Source organism: Pecten maximus, chromosome 18, assembly GCF_902652985.1.
Source record: "Pecten maximus chromosome 18, xPecMax1.1, whole genome shotgun sequence".
NCBI lineage: Eukaryota > Metazoa > Mollusca > Bivalvia > Pectinida > Pectinidae > Pecten > Pecten maximus.
Window position 1 is genome coordinate 1,848,580 of NC_047032.1, and position 23,292 is coordinate 1,871,871.

General features: G+C 38.6%; 1 protein-coding gene and 1 long non-coding RNA gene across 2 annotated transcripts in view; one reads left to right on the forward strand and one right to left on the reverse strand.

Moving 5' to 3' along the window:
- Window positions 1–23,292, reverse strand: part of LOC117317035 (kinesin-like protein KIF13B) — a 416,447-nt gene that overhangs the window by 288,847 nt on the left and 104,308 nt on the right. The gene's annotated exons all lie outside the window — the stretch shown is intronic.
- On the forward strand, window positions 6,340–8,078 carry LOC117317039. The gene is made up of 3 exons (XR_004530082.1): window positions 6,340–6,656; window positions 6,770–6,840; window positions 7,411–8,078. It is a non-coding gene; the product is annotated as an uncharacterized LOC117317039 (long non-coding RNA).

Here is a 23,292-nt window from a genome sequence, read left to right on the forward strand (position 1 = left end):
CTTGAAGAAGACTGAGCCGAAGAGATCCCGACACATATGAAGAACACAACGATTGTGTGTGAGAGTAATGTCGGAGGTTTGGCCTACCTGACCATCAGGCCAGACCTAAAGGCTATAATCGTGTCTAACAATTGATACATGGCACAGCTCTCCAGACCGGGGAATCTGTATTTCTACTTCCCCCGAAACTGTCACTGACAAATTCAAAGGAATACTGGATGTCAATGCTGAAGTTTAACAGATCAGAAACAAGCGGTGATGCCAACATGCAAGCTTTTTATTGATTTATTTATAATATAATTTTATCGTCAACAAAGGAGACAAACATAAAAGACATGACAACGATTGAGGAATCCACCGGCACAAAATACGTACCATGCAATCAGGTACAACTTGTTGAGTTCAATGAAGCTGAAACTTTTATTAACACCACTGAATCATCATTATTTAATGATCTAAAAATCAGCAAAACGAAAAAAATTTGATATGAATTGGTGACCTAAGGGAGATAATAACATGTCCTAAGGGAGATAATTACATGACCTAAGGGAGATAATTACGTGACCGAAGGGAGATAATTACATCACCTAAGGGAGATAATTACAGAGAGATTTCGATAAATTGTTGAGACAAAGGAGTCTTGGTTTGGTGAGCAGTTCTGTAAGGGGGTGAGTTATAGCTGTCTAGGGTAGATCTATTATCAGCTACAGCCAATTACTGGTAACAGGTCAGACGACTAGTTCCCAGCAGTCCTCATTACCATGGCAACCTTCGTGTCAAATCCAATCAAGCTTCCATTATACATGTAGCTAATTTTAGACAAAAGTCTTCCGTTTTTTGGGTTTTTTTTTTTATTGTACTTACCAATATATGTTAGGGCCAATAATTTCCCAAGAATACGGTACCTATAATATTCAACTTAAAACTCAAGTTCTGCTACAGCCCTCACTCCTTCCACAAACCTAACATCTTCAACCCTTCAGACACACGAGACCCTTTACCACCTTCCATGGTATTTTATAGTTGGACGTCAAATGTAGTGTCAGGTTATATCTCCGATGACTACTAGCAACGTTTCAAAAAAGATAATAAACGAATCAATGACTCTGGGAAGTCACTAGGACATGTGTTCTCAGACAGAAAACTTTAATCTAAGGACTTACATAATAGGCTGAATTTGTTTATATTGATCCAGTAGTATTTCACTGTAATGGCAAACACATTTCATACGTATTTAAACTTTGTCATCAATGTTTAACAGGATCTTGAAGGAAACAGTTCGACCAGTAGTCTGCCTAATGACTTACAAACTCATGGATGCACTTGTTAAACATCTAGTCAATGTAAAATGGAACTAGGGTCACTGTAAAATGGAACTAGGGTCACTGTAAAATGGAACTAGGGTCACTGTAAAATGGACTTGGTCACTGTAAATGGAACTAGGGTCACTGTAAAATGGAACTAGGGTCACTGTAAAATGGACTTGGTCACTGTAAAATGGAACTAGGGTCACTGTAAAATGGACTTGGTCACTGTAAAATGGAACTAGGGTCACTGTAAAATGGAACTAGGGTCACTGTAAAATGGAACTAGGGTCACTGTAAAATGGACTTGGTCACTGTAAAATGGAACTAGGGTCACTGTAAAATGGAACTAGGGTCACTGTAAAATGGAACTAGGGTCACTGTAAAATGGAACTAGGGTCACTGTAAAATGGACTTGGTCACTGTAAAATGGAACTAGGGTCACTGTAAAATGGAACTAGGGTCACTGTAAAATGGAACTAGGGTCACTGTAAAATGGAACTAGGGTCACTGTAAAATGGAACTAGGGTCACTGTAAAATGGACTTGGTCACTGTAAAATGGACTTGGTCACTGTAAAATGGAACTAGGGTCACTGTAAAATGGAACTAGGGTCACTGTAAAATGGAACTAGGGTCACTGTAAAATGGACTTGGTCACTGTAAAATGGACTTGGTCCCTGTAAAATGGACTTTGCCCTTACAGTTCATCTAACAAGCAAACACACTGATATTTTACAAACCTTGTATGGTATAACTTAACAGAAGTAACTAGATTAAAATGTTTAGTATGTATCATGGCAAACCTTGGGCCTTGCTGTTTACATGTAATGTGTTAAGCTGTTTGTAAATTTTGACAAAACATGCGAAAAATGAATGTTTCAGTATTAGATCATGTGTATCGCATATATTGCTCTAAATAACAATGCTGTTATGCTACCAATGACTGACCAGATTTGGTTTTACATGTATAAACCCTATGTCTTTCCATCATTGAACACCATTTCATCATTCTGCCATTTAACACCTTTCCATCATTAAACACCTTTCAATCATTGAACACCTTTGTCATTGAACACCTTTCAATCATTGAACACCTTTGTCATTGAACACCTTTCAATCATTGAACACCTTTCTGTCATTGAACACCTTTCAATCATTGAACACCTTTCTGTCATTCAACACCTTTCTGTCATTGAACACCTTTCAATCATTGAACACCTTTGTCATTGAACACCTTTCAATCATTGAACACCTTTCTGTCATTCAACACCTTTCAATCATTGAACACCTTTCTGTCATTCAACACCTTTCTGTCATTCAACACCTTTCCATCATTAAACACCTTTCAATCATTGAACACCTTTCAATCATTGAACACCTTTCAATCATTGAACACCTTTGTCATTGAACACCTTTCAATCATTGAACACCTTTCTGTCATTGAACACCTTTCAATCATTGAACACCTTTCTGTCATTCAACACCTTTCTGTCATTGAACACCTTTGTCATTGAACACCTTTCAATCATTGAACACCTTTCTGTCATTCAACACCTTTCTGTCATTGAACACCTTTCAATCATTGAACACCTTTCAATCATTGAACACCTTTGTCATTGAACACCTTTCAATCATTGAACACCTTTCTGTCATTCAACACCTTTCAATCATTGAACACCTTTCTGTCATTCAACACCTTTCCACCATTGAACACCTTTCTGTCATTGAACACCTTTCCATATCATTGAACACCTTTCCATATCATTGAACACCTTTCCACATTTGAACACCTTTCCATATCATTGAACACCTTTCCATCATTAAACACCTTTCCATCATTGAACACTTTTCCATCATTGAACACCTTTGTCAATGAACACCTTTCCACCTTTGAACACCTTTCCATATCATTGAACACCTTTCCACCTTTGAACACCTTCCTTTACCGTATCAGAATGTATCCTACTGTTCTGGTTCCTAGTCCTTCAATAACTATAAAATTAACCCTATAACATTGATGTGTAGGCCCCGGGGTTGTAATTACACATATGTATTTAGTCCCTATAACATTGATGTGTAGGCCCCGGGGTTGTAATTACACGTATGTATTTGGTCCCTATAACATTGATGTGTAGGCCCCGGGGTTGTAATTACACGTATGTATTTGGTCCCTATAACATTGATGTGTAGGCCCCGGGGTTGTAATTACACGTATGTATTTAGTCCCTATAACATTCATGTGTAGGCCCCGGGGTTGTAATTACACGTATGTATTTGGTCCCTATAACATTGATGTGTAGGCCCCGGGGTTGTAATTACACGTATGTATTTGGTCCCTATAACATTGATGTGTAGGCCCCGGGGTTGTAATTACACGTATGTATTTGGTCCCTATAACATTGATGTGTAGGCCCCGGGGTTGTAATTACACGTATGTATTTGGTCCCTATAACATTGATGTGTAGGCCCCGGGGTTGTAATTACACGTATGTATTTGGTCCCTATAACATTGATGTGTAGGCCCCGGGGTTATAATTACACGTATGTATTTGGTCCCTATAACATTGATGTGTAGGCCCCGGGGTTGTAATTACACGTATGTATTTGGTCCCTATAACATTGATGTGTAGGCCCCGGGGTTGTAATTACACGTATGTATTTAGTATTTTGATTGAGTAAACTTCATAATCTGCAGCATCCTATTCCTGCAAACTCTTAAACCAAGACCTATTTATATGAAATTCTACAGCTTGTAGTAGGGAGTTGTATCTTGCCTTTACAAAACATTGCAGTCCACTTCAAGCCATAATATACTTTTGAATCCTTTATAACAGTGCCCTCCTATAGATGGGATATATCCATCCAGTTAACAATATTTATAAATTTTAATGTATTTCAGACCAGATTATTGTTGTGCCTGAGAAATGATGCTGGGATTGTTGTTATTTAATAACAACAGGAATTTATCACAGGATTCTTTACTGACACACATTGACATGTCGTTGTATTTTATTGGAATTTTTATGACAATTATAGTCCTTCCTTTCTGAAAATATCCTTAATAGCTACGGTTAAGGATATCACAATGGATATAAACATATTGATTGTTAGCCATAAGCAAGCAGAGTCTCCGATATCATCTCGCACGGCCCACATTTCCTCCACAGGAACCAATGTAAATCATAACCCTTATCAATTTGCAGCATGGACTGCAATGCAGCATATGCTGCAATCATGCTGCTTTTATGCTGGCATCATGCTGCTAGTTTCACAGCATGATTGCAGCATGTGCTGCATAGCAGCATGGTACCATGCTTCTGTACAGCATGTACTGCAACCATGCTTTAAAATTGAGGTAATTGAATATCTGAACTCTATCATGCTGCAATAACTTTGTCATTTAGACAGGATATGTACCATGCTGCAACCATGCTGCAATAACTTTGCCAGTTTGGATATCGAATTAAATCATGCTGCAATCATGCTGTGTGGACTTAGTAAATTTATCATATGAAATGCATCATGCTGCAACCATGCTGCAATAACTTTGGCATTTTAGATAGGATCTGTACCATGCTGCAACCATGCTGTATTAACTTTGCCATTTTATATACAAACTGTACCATGCTGCAATTATGCTGTATTAACTTAGTTAATTTAATGAACTGCACCATTCTTTCATGTAACATGAATTGTTTAAGTTGAAATGTGTATATGCTTGGCCATTCTGTATTAGCTTAAAAGGGCATTCCTTTGTTCGGACATCACAAAATTTCTGTGGGTGAAATGTAGGTCCAAGCGAGGATCCAAAATCTAGGACCAAATTTCCCAGGTACCAAGATTAACCTAAACAATTATTAATTAATAAAATAAGATACAGAAAATTAACAAAAGTTGGTATTAGATATTTTAGTATCTTTTTTTTTTTAATTTTAAATAAAATATAGAAAATTTCCAGGTATCAATGGTGATAACAAAATAATTTTTAAAAACATGTTTGTGTTGCAGAATTTCCTTTTTATACTTGATCAGTACCACACATATTTATTTAAAATTCAATAACAATTATTTTAATTAAGTATTTCGTTTATAAGTATGTTCTTTGTTAGTATAACGGTTCACAGCTTTTAAATGTGATATTTTGTCAGCTTTCACTTGTAGTTCTATCTCAGAAGGAATTAACTTAATCATTGATGAATGTTGCAAGTTAGTACATTCGTGTGACGACTTAAAACTCATCCCTATAAAAATTTCATTCAAATTTTCAGAGTTTAGATCGTTTTTTGAAGAACCAGTATATTGACTTTTGCTTCGATTATACACTTTTTATCGGAGATAGAATCAGTCACTTTATCCAAACACTGACATAAACCAAGACGTTGCCATTTACCATGCACCAGCTTACTACAGGTTGCCATATGTAACATGTTCGCCAAAACAAAATCGGGGTCACTCTACCAACAGTTACACATGTGCTTGGAATATCGCTTTTAATTCAATCAAATAAGATTAAAATCACCTGCTCTTTGTCTTTGTATCGCATACTTTCTGGATATATGCGGCGTTAAGATTACATCTGATAATAGCATACGAAATCACGTCGTGTTTGACACAACATTCATCGCTATAAACTCCAATAAACATGTGTCGAACTTATGTTGTCACTCGGACGCTTCCTTGTAAAACGTATATTGAAGTTAAGCGCTGTGATGATCTCGACCTCGACATGAGTTTACTAACAACAGACGATATATTCCCGTACTTTAATCTGAATTATTTGAAATCGTGAACATAAAAAGAAAACGTGCATTGGTCGGTTCCTCGTCTGAAAATACATCCATATTAAACAATAGGCGTATGACAGACGAGGCCAAAACCTCTGGTCAGATTACATGTTTATCGTTCGGTTCACCTATGACCTCGTTTGTTTACCTTGCTCCCGAGATGTGACGAGAGTGCTCCTCGAGCTCGTGCGATCTAAATGTGCACGATGCAAGTATTAAATACTGTAATATTTATCTTAAAAGTACAATAGAAGTTTATGATTTAGAATAAAAAACACGCACAAGTAAAAATGAATCGTGTTAATCTCTGGCAGTAAAATATTTATCCCATGATGCAACACACACGAGTTTAGCGGGAAGTCTGATAGCCATGTTTGAATTCACCGGATGTTTATTTCCAGAAGAAAAGTATAAGCAAACACGACGATAGCCTAAAAACGAAGTTTGTTTCCCGTCTTACTGAAGAAGATCGACTTACTTCAAGTTACCGACGAATGAATATCAGCTTTCTCGTTGTTTTTGACGACCGATGCATATTTTTACCGACAAACATCGTTACGAGACAGGGTAAGTTTTAATTATATAATCTTCTTCACGTTCTGACATCGTTTCACATTATACGACGATGAATTTGATATAGATCTATTCATATCAATAATACCTAATTATTTATTTTTCAGGGTTTTGATGATTAATTTATCACAGATTACACGGCCGAAGGAAACGCAGTACCGATCCATGTGTTACAATCGTAAGTTTTTAATTTTATTTATTTATTATTAACGATCTTCGGCCCGACTTAAATTGCATTTTTTCCCCACTCACACAACCCTTGTTATGATTATGACGTACATACGTATTCACAAACAATGGTAAGGAAAATTTGTGTTTTGGATAATGAAACCTTTCGTGAAAGATCTTTACCTCCACATTCTTTTGAGGATCGATGTTTGCAGATTATTGCATCAAATTGAAACGATTAAATGAAATAGGTGAATTAAGATGAATTATAAGTAAGTAACATTGTTTTATGTATAGTATATTGCAGTTTCACATTGATATGAACTGATGGAGAATTCGGGAGTAGCTTGATTTAATTAATAATTAAGTCATCCTGGCAAGTTTTATTTTGTAGCTTTGTGTACGTGGCTGGCTTAAATTTTCTTGATAAAAAGGCTTCCAAAGCAAGCATAATGAAAATGATAGCAAAGTGATCACGAAAAGTACATAAGTTTAATACATACATTATCTTCAAAAACTTGACAATTATTCTAATTTTGAAATAAAAGAATATTCTAAAAGTATTTCTTTCTTCCAACAGAGACTGAGTCTTCATGCAGTACATTCTGGAATGAGGAACACCGCATGCATTGTGGTCCAAATTGATGGCATTGACTTAACACAAAGCAGAAAGGAATGAAGAGAAATTAAGAAGTTTATGTTTCACATTAATTAAGATTATTCGAGATATGTTATCTGTCGAGGTATACAACATTTCCTTTCATAATAAAAGTGTAAACATTAATATATATACAAAAAAAATCATGTATATAATCTAAAAATCCTTGTTAGTTATTTGTTGTACTAGCAAAAAATATAATATAGTCGTCTCAAGCTTGGTTGTATTGAAATCCCCAGGGACAGTGACAGAGATATATCACTACAGTACGTGCTACATCAAACAACACACCATTGTTCAAATTGTCAATCAACATTTCATTTAGTCAGTATTTAGAATTGATTCCAAAATTATTAGAAATAATGTTAAATTCGATAGAAGAAGTCTTCGACTGTTGCTTGTTTTTGTTTATTTTAAGTTCACGGACACACATGAAAACAGTTTCCAGTACATCTGGGCTACTTCGAGGAAACTACATATACTGTCTGAAATCAGTCTTGTGCGTCGGTGACAAAATGTATACATATCCTACTATAACTCTGCTGGAAAATATTATTTTGTACTATTTTCCTACTATTTTAGAAAAAAAACAAAATTATAAATACATACTGTAGTATGTACTGACATTGAACTTGTATATCTTGCTGACTATTTTTGTTGAAACAAACCACTTCTAGCTAGGATGAATTGATATTAGTTGTATTTGAAAATTGTACTAGAAAAAGATAGCTGTGTTGTGTATGTGATGGAAGTTTTGAGAAAAAGAATATAAGAGGCAAATAAAATAAGTACCATGGGTAAATTAGAATTAAAATTTGTTTTGTCACATTCTCATTTCATTGATAAGTTTTAAATGTTTGAACTAGAAAAAACAGCCTGTATGAAAAGTTTTATACCATGTTAATTACCAAATAAAATGTAATACAAAATTATTCTTCAAGTTTTTATTGCATGATTTTCATTGATTTTGTAAACCATGCTGCCATGAAGCATGATTGAAGCATGATCCCAGCATAATTTGCATAATTGAAACATGCTGGGATCATGCTGCAGACCATGCTGGCATCATGCTGCAGACCATGCTGGGATCATGCTGCAGACCATGCTGGGATCATGCTGCAGACCATGCTGGCATCATGCTGCAGACCATGCTGGGATCATGCTGCAGACCATGCTGGGATCATGCTTCACAGACCATGCTGGGATCATGCTGCGGCCATGCTTCCTTAAAGCATAAATGCAGCATGATCCCAGCATAATTTGCATAATTGAAACATGCTGCAATCATGCTTTAACTAGTAAGAATATATAGTGAGGTAAATTAGGCACCATGCTGCAGTCATGCTTCATTCATGCTGCAATTCCATGCTGCATTCATACTGCATCTATGCTGTGATCATGCTGCAAATTCATAAGGGAATTCAGGATGCTTGGCCCAAATACGATCAGAATAAATGTATTCATGGCAAACTAAGCAAGTTATTGCTTGAAGTATGATGGATTTATAGCTTAATGAACCTGCTCAAAATGTAACTTTGAAAATCTTCAGGATATTTTCGTGAACTATACAAAAGCTGTAGGACCTTGTAACTGAAATTTTACACCACATATTAGCCAATCCTATTACTTACTGTAGTCACAAGGGAAATACCACATATTAGCCAATCCTATTACTTACTGTAGTCACAAGGGTTACACCACATATTAGCCAATCCTATTACTTACTGTAGTCACAAGGGTTACACCATATATTAGCCAATCCTATTACTTACTGTGGTCACAAGGGTTACACCACATATTAGCCAATCCTATTACTTACTGTGGTCAAAAGGGTTACACCACATATTAGCCAATCCTATTACTTACTGTGGTCCAAGGGGTTCACCACATATAGCCAATCCTATTACTTACGTAGTCACAAGGGAATCCACAGCAATAAGATCTGCAAGTCACAAGGGAAATACCACAACATGCCAATTAAGGATTGTCTGAACAGAATGTTGACAAAGTTGACCTGAAATAGCACAAGGCTTCAAGACTCTGACAATGTTGACATGACAAAGCAAAAGGCTTAAACACTTTGACAATGTTGACCTGACAAAGCACAAGGCTTAACGACTTCAACAATGTTGACATGACAAAGCAAAAGGCTTAAACACTTTGACAATGTTGACCTGACAAAGCACAAGGCTTCAAGACTTCAACAATGTTGACATGACAAAGCACAAGGCTTCAACACTTTGACAGACTTGACCTGACAAAGCACAAGGCTTCAACACATTGGCAATCTTGACCTAACAAAGCACAAGGCTTCAACACTTTGACAATCTTGACCTAACAGCAAATGACTTATTGTATAAAGAGGGCTGCTGTTCTTGTGACATACAGCCACAATGGTATGAAGCTTCAAGACTTTACATCCATGTCTCATTGTGTAGACATGGTCCTAGTGATGTACAGCTATGTTTTGTAGACAAGATCTGTAATTGTCCCTCCACCGACAGTACAACACAGGAAACAGCCTCATGCGTCATGTGTGAATTGACCTGCCACAGAGGAAACTTTTACATTTCCTCACAAAACAAATGAGGAATCAATCTTTCTCTATATCTTGGTGTGTGTTGCCATGATTGTCCCCGATGAAGTTCTGTTTAATGGTTTCCCCTATAGACTTAAAACCTCCCGATAAAATTATATTCCTTCTAAGTGCTTAAACCCAAATGAAAATTGTCTCACTTCTTGAGTTGAAACCTCTCAATGAAATTATCTACCTTCTCAGTGCTTAAACCCAAATGAAATTTGTCTCACTTCTTGAGTTATAATTATCTCCCTTCCTACGACTTAAACCAAAATGAAAATTGCCTCACTTCTTGAGTAAAACCTCCAAATACAATAATCTCACTTCTCGAGTGGTAAAACCTCCAAATAATATTGCTTTAACTCAATGATTTTTCCCCTTTCTAGTGTTAAATTTTGATCAAAAGTGTTAAACAATTAAATAGTTATTAATGGATTTTTTTTTTACATATTTGAATGAACGCCAGAAATAGTTTATAAAAGTTTATATTAATCTGTTAGTTAAGACAGAGAGAATTAGATACCTCCCTGGCTTTTAACTTGAAGTTATTGGTTCAAATTTATCTTACTGTCTTCAATTGTTACATATATATTGTTGAAGTATAAGACTATCAAGTCACTGGACCAACATATCCTACAATAGACATGACAATATTACCATACACACAGTATTTTATAACACAAGTAACATGAGTGTATAGATTATAAAAACGGATTTATTATTGATATTCAATAAACGACATCACATATTCTCTATATTCTATTTATGACATTATTTATAGCATAAATTCTCTAGGGAATTTACACCATGTTGCAAAGGAAATAGGACCAAATGGTTTCATGTCAGGTATATGAACATCGTTAGTATATTTACAATATTGCAAAACAGGCCATCATTTACTGAAGATGTTTTACCATATTACAAAAAAGAGAATCAATATTAAGGATATTTACCATAGGACGATAAGAAAATCAATCTTAAGGATATTTACCATAGGACGATACGAGAATCAATCTTAAGGATATTTACCATAGGATGATAAGAAAATCAATCTTAAGGATATTTACCATAGGACGATACGAGAATCAATCTTAAGGATATTTACCATAGGACGATACGAGAATCAATCTTAAGGATATTTACCATAGGATGATAAGAAAATCAATCTTAAGGATATTTACCATAGGACGATACGAGAATCAATCTTAAGGATATTTACCATAGGATGATAAGAAAATCAATCTTAAGGATATTTACCATAGGACGATACGAGAATCAATCTTAAGGATATTTACCATAAGACAATACGAGAATCAATCTTAAGGATATTTACCATAGGACGATACGAGAATCAATCTTAAGGATATTTACCATAGGACAATACGAGAATCAATCTAAAGGATATTTACCATAGGACGATACCAGAATCAATCTAAAGGATATTTACCAAAGGACGATACGAGAATCAATCTTAAGGATATTTACCATAGGACGATAAGAAAATCAATCTTAAGGATATTTACCATAGGACGATACGAGAATCAATCTTAAGGATATTTACCATAGACAATAAGAAAATCAATCTTAAGGATATTTACCATAGGACGATACGAGAATCAATCTAAAGGATATTTACCATAAGACGATACGAGAATCAATCTTAGGATATTTACCATAGGACGATACGAGAATCAATCTTAAGGATATTTACCATAGGACAATACGAGAATCAATCTTAAGGATATTTACCATAAGACAATACGAGAATCAATCTTAAGGATATTTACCATAGGACTATACGAGAATCAATCTTAAGGATATTTACCATAGGACAATACGAGAATCAATCTTAAGGATATTTACCATAGGACGATAAGAAAATCAATCTAAAGGATATTTACCATAGGACGATACCAGAATCAATCTAAAGGATATTTACCATAGGACGATACGAGAATCAATCTAAAGGATATTTACCATAGGACGATAACAAAATCAATCTTAAGGATATTTACCATAAGACAATACGAGAATCAATCCCCTCTCATCCCTACGTGTTACGAGAATCAATCCTCCCTCTTCCCTACGTGTTATGAGAATCAATCCCCCCTCTTCCCTACGTGTTACGAGAATCAATCCCCTCTCGTCCCTACGTGTTACGAGAATCAATCCCCTCTCGTCCCTACGTGTTATGAGAATCAATCCCCTCTCTTCCCTATGTGTTATGAGAATCAATCCTCCCTCTTCCCTACGTGTTACGAGAATCAATCCCCTCTCGTCCCTACGTGTTACGAGAATCAATCCTCCCTCTTCCCTACGTGTTACGAGAATCAATCCTCCCTCTTCCCTACGTGTTACGAGAATCAATCCTCCCTCTTCCCTATGTGTTATGAGAATCAATCCTCCCTCTTCCCTACGTGTTACGAGAATCAATCCCCTCTCGTCCCTACGTGTTACGAGAATCAATCCTCCCTCTTCCCTACGTGTTACGAGAATCAATCCTCCCTCTTCCCTACGTGTTACGAGAATCAATCCTCCCTCTTCCCTATGTGTTATGAGAATCAATCCTCCCTCTTCCCTACGTGTTACGAGAATCAATCCTCCCTCTTCCCTACGTGTTATGAGAATCAATCCTCCCTCTTCCCTACGTGTTACGAGAATCAATCCTCCCTCGTCCCTACGTGTTATGAGAATCAATCCTCCCTCTTCCCTACGTGTTATAAGAATCAATCCTCCCTCGTCCCTACGTGTTATGAGAATCAATCCCCTCTCGTCCCTACGTGTTATGAGAATCGATCCCCTCTTGTCCCTACGTGTTACGAGAATCGATCCCCTCTTGTCCCTACGTGTTACGAGAATCGATCCCCTCTTGTCCCTACGTGTTACGAGAATCAATCCTCCCTCTTCCCTACCTGTTATGAGAATCAATCCTCCCTCGTCCCTACGTGTTACGAGAATCAATCCTCCCTCTTCCCTACGTGTTACGAGAATCAATCCTCCCTCTTCCCTATGTGTTATGAGAATCAATCCTCCCTCTTCCCTACGTGTTACGAGAATCAATCCCCTCTCGTCCCTACGTGTTACGAGAATCAATCCTCCCTCTTCCCTACGTGTTACGAGAATCAATCCTCCCTCTTCCCTACGTGTTATGAGAATCAATCCTCCCTCTTCCCTACGTGTTACGAGAATCAATCCTCCCTCTTCCCTACGTGTTATGAGAATCAATCCTCCCTCGTCCCTACGTGTTACGAGAATCAATCCTCCCTCGTCCCTACGTGTTATGAGAATCAATCCTCCCTCTTCCCTACGTGTTATAAGAATCAATCCTCCCTCGTCCCTACGTGTTATGAGAATCAATCCCCTCTCGTCCCTACGTGTTATGAGAATCGATCCCCTCTTGTCCCTACGTGTTACGAGAATCGATCCCCTCTTGTCCCTACGTGTTACGAGAATCGATCCCCTCTTGTCCCTACGTGTTACGAGAATCAATCCTCCCTCTTCCCTACCTGTTATGAGAATCAATCCTCCCTCGTCCCTACGTGTTACGAGAATCAATCCTCCCTCTTCCCTATGTGTTATGAGAATCAATCCTCCCTCTTCCCTACCTGTTATGAGAATCAATCCTCCCTCTTCCCTACCTGTTATGAGAATCAATCCTCCCTCTTCCCTACCTGTTATGAGAATCAATCCTCCCTCGTCCCTACGTGTTATGAGAATCAATCCTCCCTCTTGTCCCTATGTGTTATGAGAATCAATCCCCCCTCTTCCCTATGTGTTATGAGAATCAATCCTCCCTCTTCCCTACCTGTTATGAGAATCAATCCTCCCTCTTCCCTACCTGTTATGAGAATCAATCCTCCCTCTTCCCTACGTGTTATGAGAATCAATCCTCCCTCTTCCCTACGTGTTATGAGAATCAATCCTCCCTCTTCCCTACGTGTTATGAGAATCAATCCTCCCTCTTCCCTACGTGTTATGAGAATCAATCCTCCCTCTTGTCCCTATGTGTTATGAGAATCAATCCCCCCTCTTCCCTATGTGTTATGAGAATCAATCCTCCCTCTTCCCTACGTGTTATGAGAATCAATCCTCCCTCTTCCCTACCTGTTATGAGAATCAATCCTCCCTCTTCCCTACGTGTTATGAGAATCAATCCTCCCTCTTCCCTACGTGTTATGAGAATCAATCCTCCCTCTTCCCTACGTGTTATGAGAATCAATCCCCTCTCTTCCCTACGTGTTATGAGAATCAATCCTCCCTCTTCCCTACGTGTTATGAGAATCAATCCTCCCTCTTCCCTACGTGTTATGAGAATCAATCCCCTCTCTTCCCTATGTGTTATGAGAATCAATCCCCCCTCTTCCCTACGTGTTATGAGAATCAATCCTCCCTCTTCCCTATGTGTTATGAGAATCAATCCTCCCTCGTCCCTATGTGTTATGAGAATCAATCCCCTCTCTTCCCTACGTGTTATGAGAATCAATCCTCCCTCGTCCCTACGTGTTATGAGAATCAATCCCCCCTCTTCCCTACGTGTTATGAGAATCAATCCCCCCTATTCCCTACGTGTTATGAGAATCAATCCTCCCTCTTCCCTATGTGTTATGAGAATCAATCCTCCCTCGTCCCTACGTGTTATGAGAATCAATCCTCCCTCGTCCCTACGTGTTATGAGAATCAATCCTCCCTCGTCCCTACGTGTTATGAGAATCAATCCCCCCTCTTCCCTACGTGTTATGAGAATCAATCCTCCCTCGTCCCTACGTGTTATGAGAATCAATCCCCCCTCTTCCCTACGTGTTATGAGAATCAATCCTCCCTCGTCCCTACGTGTTACGAGAATCAATCCTCCCTCTTCCCTACGTGTTACGAGAATCAATCCCCCCTCGTCCCTACGTGTTACGAGAATCAATCCTCCCTCGTCCCTACGTGTTACGAGAATCAATCCTCCCTCGTCCCTACGTGTTATGAGAATCAATCCCCTCTCGTCCCTACGTGTTATGAGAATCAATCCTCCCTCGTCCCTACGTGTTACGAGAATCAATCCTCCCTCGTCCCTACGTGTTACGAGAATCAATCCCCTCTCGTCCCTACGTGTTACGAGAATCAATCCTCCCTCGTCCCTACGTGTTACGAGAATCAATCCCCCCTCGTCCCTACGTGTTACGAGAATCAATCCTCCCTCGTCCCTACGTGTTACGAGAATCAATCCCCTCTCGTCCCTACGTGTTACGAGAATCAATCCTCCCTCGTCCCTACGTGTTACGAGAATCAATCCCCCCTCGTCCCTACGTGTTACGAGAATCAATCCCCCCTCGTCCCTACGTGTTACGAGAATCAATCCTCCCTCGTCCCTACGTGTTACGAGAATCAATCCCCTCTCGTCCCTACGTGTTACGAGAATCAATCCTCCCTCGTCCCTACGTGTTACGAGAATCAATCCCCTCTCGTCCCTACGTGTTACGAGAATCAATCCCCCCTCGTCCCTACGTGTTACGAGAATCAATCCCCCCTCTTCCCTACGTGTTACGAGATTCAATCCCCCCTCTTCCCTACGTGTTATGAGAATCAATCCTCCCTCTTCCCTATGTGTTATGAGAATCAATCCTCCCTCGTCCCTACGTGTTATGAGAATCAATCCTCCCTCGTCCCTACGTGTTATGAGAATCAATCCTCCCTCGTCCCTACGTGTTATGAGAATCAATCCCCCCTCTTCCCTACGTGTTATGAGAATCAATCCTCCCTCGTCCCTACGTGTTATGAGAATCAATCCCCCCTCTTCCCTACGTGTTATGAGAATCAATCCTCCCTCGTCCCTACGTGTTACGAGAATCAATCCTCCCTCTTCCCTACGTGTTACGAGAATCAATCCCCCCTCGTCCCTACGTGTTACGAGAATCAATCCTCCCTCGTCCCTACGTGTTACGAGAATCAATCCTCCCTCGTCCCTACGTGTTACGAGAATCAATCCCCTCTCGTCCCTACGTGTTATGAGAATCAATCCTCCCTCGTCCCTACGTGTTACGAGAATCAATCCTCCCTCGTCCCTACGTGTTACGAGAATCAATCCCCTCTCGTCCCTACGTGTTACGAGAATCAATCCTCCCTCGTCCCTACGTGTTACGAGAATCAATCCCCCCTCGTCCCTACGTGTTACGAGAATCAATCCTCCCTCGTCCCTACGTGTTACGAGAATCAATCCCCTCTCGTCCCTACGTGTTACGAGAATCAATCCTCCCTCGTCCCTACGTGTTACGAGAATCAATCCCCCCTCGTCCCTACGTGTTACGAGAATCAATCCCCCCTCGTCCCTACGTGTTACGAGAATCAATCCTCCCTCGTCCCTACGTGTTACGAGAATCAATCCCCTCTCGTCCCTACGTGTTACGAGAATCAATCCTCCCTCGTCCCTACGTGTTACGAGAATCAATCCCCTCTCGTCCCTACGTGTTACGAGAATCAATCCCCCCTCGTCCCTACGTGTTACGAGAATCAATCCCCCCTCTTCCCTACGTGTTACGAGATTCAATCCCCCCTCTTCCCTACGTGTTACGAGATTCAATCCTCCCTCTTCCATACGTGTTACGAGAATCAATCCTCCCTCGTCCCTACGTGTTATGAGAATCAATCCTCCCTCTTCCCTACGTGTTACGAGAATCAATCCTCCCTCGTCCCTACGTGTTACGAGAATCAATCCTCCCTCTTCCCTACGTGTTACGAGAATCAATCCTCCCTCTTCCCTACGTGTTATGAGAATCAATCCTCCCTCTTGTCCCTACGTGTTATGAGAATCAATCCCCCCTCGTCCCTACGTGTTACGAGAATCAATCCCCCCTCTTCCCTACGTGTTATGAGAATCAATCCTCCCTCGTCCCTACGTGTTATGAGAATCAATCCTCCCTCTTCCCTACGTGTTATGAGAATCAATCCCCCCTCTTCCCTACGTGTTACGAGAATCAATCCTCCCTCTTCCCTATGTGTATGTATACCAGATGTGGAGTAAGTAATCTCTGTTATCAACTAGTTTTGTGTTTACAAACATGTACAACAAATTTATCTCAAAATACAGCAAGCCCTACAGAAACAGTTTAACCTACACCCATGGAGGTACCGGATCGCAAATCAGAAATGTTTTACAAACTGAAAATAGATGTTACAGATTCACTGATAACATAATGTTTTGATACATTAACAAAGTGTTTGTGTTAATACTATTATAATACCAGGCTTCGTGCTGAGGAATATTATTCCTCATTCATTTTATTTCTTAATATTTTTGTTGAAGTAGTTTCCCCATGAATAAGGTCACATTTTGTACAGAGTTAAGACACATCAGATTTTAGACAGAGATTAGACACATCAGATTTTAGACAGAGATTAGACACATTAGATTTTAGACAGAGATCAGACACATCAGAATTTGTACAGAGGTAAGACACATCAGATTTTGTACAGAAGACAAAACAGATTTTGAACAATTAGACACATCAGATTTTGAACAATTAGACACATCAGATTTTGAACAATTAGACACATCAGATTTTGTACTGAGATAAGACACATCAGATTTTGAACAATTAGACACATCAGATTTTGTACAGAAGACAAAACAGATTTTGAACAATTAGACACATCAGATTTTGAACAATTAGACACATCAGATTTTGTACAGAGAGCAGACACATCATATTTTGTACAGAAGACACATCAGATTTTGAATATTATGGTACGATAGTTGATCATCATACACGTGAACAGAAGACTGACAAATTTACTTCCGCGATAGGCAAGTTGGCCTCAATTAGTCGTATAAACGGTATTAGGGAGGTAACTCGAATCCTGATCACTGTTGCGCTTTCCACAAATGACATGCAGGCAAGCGTATCAGAGAGTCCGTAGACAAACACCAAGATGAAAACAAGAAAACTTCCTTTGTTTTGTAGTCTAAGTAATAACCCAGGATGCTTGCTACTGACTCTTCATATCAAGAGGCAGACTAGAAAAGCCAATAAATGAAGTGTTTTGACTTATTTAAGTATTTTGTCATTATTTGCAATTTTCCCAAATTCACCAAACACCGCAATTATTTTCCCAATTGAAAAGGCATAGGCTGTTGAAAAAATAACCTGAAAAAAACACTGACATCAGATTTTGAAGACAAGGACAATTACATACAGGATCACTATACATCAGATAACAGAGTCAGAGTTGCTTCCCCTGAATTATCTCGGTCAAAGAGATCATTAGCATATTGATCTAACATAACAAAAATTACTGGAGTTGTTTCCCCTGAATGAGGCCAGCGTTTTGATATTCCAGGTCATTGTAGAAAGCCTGGGATCAGAACAATTATCTACAGCACTAGTGGGTCCAGGACTCGGTCAGTGATAACATCTAATAATACACCAAGATAATTACTTTAAAATATAAAACAGATGAACGACAAAGAGCCTGTTTTAACCTACATTTGTCATACAATACAATTTGGCTTTCCCATCTCCTTCCTCTCATTACAAATTTACATAAGGTATACATTTGTCCAAGATTTTTTTTTCTTTTTTTTCTGCTGATTAAGACTTATTTTCCTAATCACTCAAGGGTATATCTATTGCAGGATACCTTTCTATGGGCTGAACGTTTGATATTATCATACCTATATCAGAGATTGACACACTGGTCACACATTCTAACCAGCTTTGGAACATCTAGTCTTTGTTAAAGGGGCATTCCTTCATTTCAATACAGTTAAGGTCATCAAAATTAAACTAACTGGAAAATATGTATTTTTTCCCAAAAGTAAAAGTTATAATCTTTACATTAATAAGGCAGTTTTACTCTCAAGATAAACCAAAGTTCTTCGAGTATTAAGTCCTGAAAATTCTGAATTCGACCCGAAATATCACTAATTACCGAAAAAACATACAGTATTTGTATACGACACGCCTTTTTCCTGTACATTTCAGCATTAATTTTATTACTTGTAGGCACATACACTCATATAATCATCGATCAGATATTAATTTTGACCCCTTTCAGGGGTCAAAGCTGGAAATCTTCAGTTTGGAAATTCTAAATTTTATCATTTTTATTCCTGAAACACTTTATGATGACCCTAATCATTAATTATCTCCATTCTAGGGATGAAACACATCAGATACAGGAAACGTTAGACTTCATTTACAACAAAATCCCAGGTAGGAATACAACAATTAATTGCTCTTTGTATCTGGGATGGTCACATTAATTACTGAAACTTCTCCAGCCCAAAGCTGGAGACTTGACAGGTATGGTACAAAGACTGAACCATCAAAAACTTCAACATAGTGACCTGTCAAGGAATCCAACTTATCCTGTTGACAGTAGAAGCCCTGGGTAACTTTCAGTCGGGGAATTGAACTTCAGTCACCTTGGTGAAAGAAGCCCATGATTACCACTGTGACCTCTGACCTCTGACCTCTGACCACTTGTTAGGTCATATCAAAGTTAACCTCGGTAACTTCTATCTGGATGTAACTGAACTATCACAAAACTTCAGTGGACTTCTTTATGACTTAAACAAGTGTTTTTAACAAGTTAATACAAATAACTGATGTGTTTCACACTAAAGAAACATGTAAAATTGTACAAAGTGACAGGATCTACTTGGCAGTGACATCCAATACGAATTACCTCTTTTATAATCCAGTCACTATGAAGAGAGTAATTATATAAAGTCCTGATACAAAGAGAATTTTAAATCAAATACACATCTCATTTGTCAAATCAAGAGTGCATTTCACAATGCTTGAAAAATAAACCTGCATCCCTCTGCATCGCAATCAATAAATACACAATATACTGTATTTATCAGGTAGCAAGTCCTGAAGTAAGCCCAGTAACAAGCTCTTAACAAGCCCTGTTACAAAACAACTGTAGCAATTAAGCCCTGTAACAAGCCCCATAATAAGCTCCATCATGAACACTAAAACAAGCCTCATAATAAGCTCTGTCATGAACACCGAAACAAGCCCCATAATAAGCTCCGTCATGAACACCAAAATAAGCCCCATAATAAGCTCCATCATGAATACCAAAACAAGCCTCATAATAAACTCTGTCATGAACACCAAAACAAGCCCCATAATAATCTCTGTCATGAACACCAAAACAAGCCTCATAATAAGTCCATCATGAACACTAAAACAAGCCTCATAATAAGCTCTGCCATGAACACCGAAACAAGCCCCATAATAAGCTCCGTCATGAACACCAAAACAAGTCCCATAATAAGCTCCATCATGAACACCAAAACAAGCCTCATAATAAACTCTGTCATGAACACCAAAACAAGCCCCATAATAAGCTCCGTCATGAACATCAAAACAAGCCCCATAATAAGTCCATCATGAACACCAAAACAAGCCCCATAATAAGCTCTGTAATAAGCCTTGTAACAAACTTGAAGTAAGCCCTGTAGCAAGCCCCATAGTAAGCCTGATAAGAAGCCATGTAAAAAGCCTGTAACAAGCCCCATAATAAGCTCTGTGAACAGCTTTGTAAGAAGGCCCATAGTAAGCACTGTAATAAGCCCCCTAATATATATACTTCCTATGCTATTTTGTTTAACACCCTATAACGACACAGAACTATGATGAGTGATATGACCCACATATACTACAGTAACTTTGACCTCATCGATCAGTTTTAATCACCAAAGGCTTCGTTTGTTAGTTCTTATTAAGGCCTGGGATTTTTCCCAATCCAACTAGAAAGGTTTAATACTTTATCTTTTTATAGCTTAAAAAAAGTAACAATGACCTTGACCTATTGTACAGATTTAGATAAATGGTAAAATGACCTTGACCTATTGTACAGATTTAGATAAATGGTAAAATGACCTTGACCTATTGTACAGATTTAGATAAATGATAACAATGACCTTGACCTATTGTACAGATAATGGTAACAATGACCTTGACCTATTCTACAGATTTAGATAAATGGTAAAATGACCTTGACCTATTGTACAGATATAGGTAACAATGGCCTTGACCTATTGTACAGACTGTGGTATATAGATAGTGTCAGCCTCCGTACCTAACAGACTGTGGTATATAGATAGTTTCAGCCTCCGTACCTAACAGACTGTGGTATATAGACAGTTTCAGTCTCCGTACCTAACAGACTGTGGTATATAGATAGTGTCAGTCTTCGTACCTAACAGACTGTGGTATATAGATAGCTTCAGCCTCCGTACCTAACAGACTGTGGTATATGGATAGTGTCAGCCTCCGTACCTTACAGACTGTGGTATATAGACAGTTTCAGCCTCCGTACCTAACAGACTGTGGTATATAGATAGCTTCAGCCTCTGTACCTAACAGACTGTGGTATATAGAGAGCTTCAGCCTCCGTACCTAACAGACTGTGGTATATAGAGAGCTTCAGTCTCCGTACCTAACAGACTGTGGTATATAGATAGCTTCAGCCTCCGTACCTAACAGACTGTGGTATATAGATAGTGTCAGCCTCCGTACCTAACAGACTGTGGTATATATAGATAGCTTCAGCCTCCGTACCTAACAGACTGTGGTATATGGATAGCTTCAGCCTCCGTACCTAACAGACTGTGGTATATGGATAGCTTCAGCCTCCGTACCTAACAGACTGTGGTATATGGATAGCTTCAGCCTCCGTACCTAACAGACTGTGGTATATGGATAGTGTCAGCCTCCGTACCTAACAGATCTGCAGGTGAACTGTATTATAAGTCACCTTAATTACCTGGGGAATTACCTGTTCAAAGAGATTTGTAACTATGATCCTAAAAACAATTCGACATCATCAGCTGATCATGTGGCCTGTGAGTAAATAACATCACCCGTGCTATATTTGCATGTGCATGTCAGGTGCACGGATCACTCCATCATACGAGCACGTCTGGTGATGTCATCAGCTCACCTGATGCGGCAGAGAGACCAGCAATACTGCTGATTAAAAAAAATGGTATTTGCTTTTCTCGTAATTAAAAAAATTCTAACACATTGTCTGTGGTCTGTAGCCATTTCACAGAGCAAATTACATACAAACATGAATAAACAGATCACAAAATTGGTCAAAACACCAAAACATTAATGCTGTATCATAGCTCTGTTAATGTCACATATTTGTTGTGCAATAAGCCAAGTAACATGAGACAATACCGGAGTGGGTTTATTGTAATACTGTGTCGACCTCTGTATTACCAGACTTATTGCCAATCCTGGTCTTGAAATCTCATTTATAGGAGTCCAGTTTGTCTAATGTCATTGGATTTTTAAAATTCTTTTCTTTATATCTGTATATAGCTGTTTATGTGATACAAAATCTCTTTAGTAGCTTTACAATTGTACAATATATTTCAAAGTCTGGATGATCAAAGGAATCCCTTACAGTCTTCCAGTTGATTGAGGTCATTTCTACAGATACTATGCAGATAACCAATTTATTCAATGCATATTATTGGCCTTATATCGGGTCTTGGTGACTCTTGGCTATCACAAGATTTAAAAATATTTCACCCATGTGACCTTGAATGAAGGTCAAGGTAATTTCTTTTAACAAACTTTGTAGGCTTCACCCAAGCATGCTACAGGCCCAATATCAAGTCCCTGGGCCTCTTGGTTATTGAGAAGAAGTCATTTGAAGATTATAGCCTATTTGACCCATGTGACCTTGAATGAAGGTCAAGGTCATTTATTTGAACAAACTTGGTAGCCCTTCACCCCAGCATGCTACAGGTCCAATATCAAGTCCCTGGGCCTCTTGGTTATTGAGAAGAAGTTATTTAAATGAAAAAGTTGACGCCAGACGGCCGGACGGACGACGGACGCCGCACCACGGCATAAGCTCACTTGCCCTTCAGGCAGGTGAGCTAAAAATCAATAGATATTTGAAAGTTGCAAATTTTTTTTGTTCTGAAAAATTCTGCCAAACCTTGAAGATTACTTTTAGTAGAGATCTACAGTTATAGTCAGGTCTGTAAAACCTCTGGAATCGTGGGTAAAAATTGTATGATCAGCTTGTGGATTCCCTAAACCTGAATCGTGGCAAAGAAAATCAATATCTTTCTATGGAGACTCAAATCATACTTCTTATCGGAAATTTATCTGAACTTTTAAGAAAAGAAACAAAAAACTTTTGTCAATTTTGTTTTTGATATTTTATTATTGGAATCATTCTTACAAACATTACAGTTATAATGTTTA